Below are 3,397 nucleotides of genomic sequence, written 5' to 3' on the forward strand. Positions count from 1 at the left end.
GTGTGCAGATGCTGTGGAGAAATAGCTTGGGGATCCTGCAGAGTGTCTTAGTTAGGGTTTTACTGCTGTGAACAGACACCATGACCAAGGCAAGTCTTATAAAGGACAACATTTAATTGGGGCTGGCTTACAGGTTCAAAGGTTCAGTCCATTATCATCAAGGTGGGAACATGGCAGCATCCAGGCAGGCGTGGGGCAGGAGTTGCTAAGAGTTCTCCATTTTCAGCTGAAGGTGGCTAGCAGAATGCAGACTTCCAGGCAGTTAGAAGGAGGGTCTTAAAGGCCACGCCCACAGTGACACACCTACTGCAACAAGGCCACACCTCCTAATAGTGCCACTCCCTTGGCCAAGCAAATTCAAACCAGGACATAGAGCAATGGGGAGTAGTCAGAAAAAACACAAACAAAAGGAAGACCTGAGATGACATGATCCACTCAGCTGCTGTGCTGTGCTGGGTCCAAGGCAGCCACTGCTTCTGTGGGGGTTTTCATAACCAATCACTGATCATTTAGGGCTATTTTTTTTTTTTTTGGCTTGGTTTGGCTTGCTTCATTTTCTTCTATCATATATCAACCTCCAGATTAGAAATCAGTGCTATCGCAGTGATGCCACTGGAGACCAGTCCAGTGTCTTGTGGTGCGGAGTTTGGCTACTCTGCTTTTTGTTCCAGGTGCGGGGTCTCGCTCCTCCTGTCACCCACCCAGCCACTCCCTGGATCTGTGAATGAAAAACACACACATTCGCTTACTTTTAATATGCTGCCCTGGTCAGTGGCCGAGCAGTTCTAATCCTCAGCCTGCTACCTTAGGCCCAACTGAGGAGGTGGCCATTGGCCACTTACCTGAACTCTTATGTGACTCCTTGGCTCTTTCTCTTGCAGCTCTATATGAGTAAACTATCTTCAGACACACCAGAAGAGGGCATCGGTTTAATCCCAGCACTCGGGAGGTAGAGGCAGGCAGATTTCTGACCAGCTAGACTGGTCTACAGAGTGAGTTCCAGGACAGTCAGGGCTATACAGAGAAACCCTGTCTCGAAAAAACAAACAAACAAAGAAAGAGGGCATTGGATCCTGTTACAGATGGTTGTGAGCTACCATGTAGTTGCTAGGAATTGAACTCAGGACCTTTGGAAGAACAGTCAGTGCTCTTAACCTCTAAGCCATCTCTCTAGTCTCTCTTGCAGCTCTAACTCTGATCAATCTCCCACTGCATCATGGCATTTCTGTTTCCTTTTCCCAGTTCCTAGTCATTGCAAATCTAAAGGTTCCACCCTGTCTCCCTCTGTCCAGCCATTGGCTGCTGGCATCTTTCCTGATCAATCAAAAACCAATTGGGGGCAAGGACCTTTAGCATTTGGACATGCAGATTCTCCATTAAATCAAAACCTTAGAAACTGATCCTCAACACCTCACTCTGTCCAAATAAACAACGTTCTTCTCTCAGGAATAAGTTGAGCACAACCATTAACAATGATGTAAATTTCAGAGTATGATCTACAATTAACATCCAATCCATATTTGTCAACAAGATAAAGTACTTTACCATCATATCCTAACTAAAGAACTTAAAATTCTATACCTGAGTTATGTTTTGATTTTAGCCTGTATCACCATCTGAAAACCGTGTTTTCAACTCTATATCATACCTCTCAATGCTCAACAACTAAGGTTTGCTTATGAGACTATAACTAGTCTTCAACCCTGTCCAGAAATCCAATAACAAATTAAATATTACCTGAATATATAGGAAGCACAAAAATATAGTTTTCGCCGGGCATGGTGGCACACGCCTTTAATCCCAGCACTTGGGAGGCAGAGGCAGGAGGATTTTGGAGTTCGAGGCCAGCCTGTTCTACAGAGTGAGTTCCAGGACAGCCAGAGCTATACAGACACACAGAGACATATATATATATATATATATATTTAAACAAATTGTAGAGACAGCTGACTACCTACACAGTCCCCTAATTTCTAATAATGTTGGAACATCTGTCTTCAATCTTTTGGCCTAGATCCATCTGGTAGGCCCTGAAATGAAGTAGACATATGAAGGACTGGCTGACTCTGTCTAGGTAGAGCTTAGCAGTCAACTATCCCACATCCATTTGTTCTTTTTGGACAGTATTTTGTCTGCCACTATAAACAACCTTGCCTGGAGGTAAAGATGCTAAATATCTTCTTTGAATGATGACGGGGTACTGTCAGGAACAGACATGTCTCTAGTCAAAATTTCTAACAATAATGAAATGATTAAAGGTTAGATTCTGTGGACTGGGTAGCGGGGCGGACTTTTATAGTATCTTTGGGGCCTGTGCAGTGAGCCAGTGAAAGAATACAGCACAGTGGTTAACACTGAATCATGGGGGTGGGGACTTCCAAGCCTTGGGTTCTGGGACAGGTCAGGGGCTGGGTGATTTTCCGTTAATCTGTTACCTTACACTGACAATCAAATACTTGTCTGCAAACCAGGGACACTCACCAACTCATGGGAGTGATGTGGTATGGTGTGCAGCAATTCAAGTGGACATGTAGGGGTGGGGAAAAAGATAGACACCAATCCCAGAAAGTTTTGGAGTGGTAGATTTGAATTTTGAATGGTTTCTTGACGGATAAGTGGGGGAGGGGAGATGCATAGTCATGAAGCTTATGCCCAGAATAGGTCACATCCCTAAAGACAGAAAGCATGTTAGCCAGCCTATCACTGAGAAAAAATAATGCCTGTGATAATGGATCAGCGGATGCTCCTTATGTCATGGTGTGTTGGGACAATCTTTTTGTGCACTGTGTAAAGGCTGTCTTTGTATTATTCAAATGTAAATTTCTGTATTGGCTCAGAGTAGAGTACAAGCTGGATCTTGGTATTGTTTTTTTTTTTTTTTTTACTGCCTAAGTATTTTGTCTTCTTTGTCCTCTTCTGATTGGTTAAATAAAGGGCTATTGACCTGTAACAGGACCGGAGAGGAAAGGTGGGACATCCGGGCAAAGATAGGAACTGTGGGAAGAACTGAGAGGTGGGGATTTGCCAGCCAGACATACAGGAAGTCGTATGGAGACTGAATGAGAGGTGATGGGTCACATGGCAAACGTGGACTAGTATAAATGGGTTATTAAATTATATAAACTAGTTGGGAACAAGCCTAAACTATAAGGTCTAAGCTTTCATAAATAATAAAAGGTCTCTGTGTCATTATTGGGAGGAGGTGGGTCAAGACAGTCTGATGATAATGATGGAGACAGACTGGTACAGAGGAGTGCTGATTACTTATCTATCTGTCTGTCTGTCTATCTATCTATCTATCTATCTATCTATCTATCTATCTATCTATCTATCTATCTATCTATCTATGTATCTATCTATTTAATTTTTGTCAGCTTGACACAATCTATCTATCTAT

This window comes from Mus pahari, chromosome 19 (assembly GCF_900095145.1).
Source record: "Mus pahari chromosome 19, PAHARI_EIJ_v1.1, whole genome shotgun sequence".
Lineage (NCBI taxonomy): Eukaryota > Metazoa > Chordata > Mammalia > Rodentia > Muridae > Mus > Mus pahari.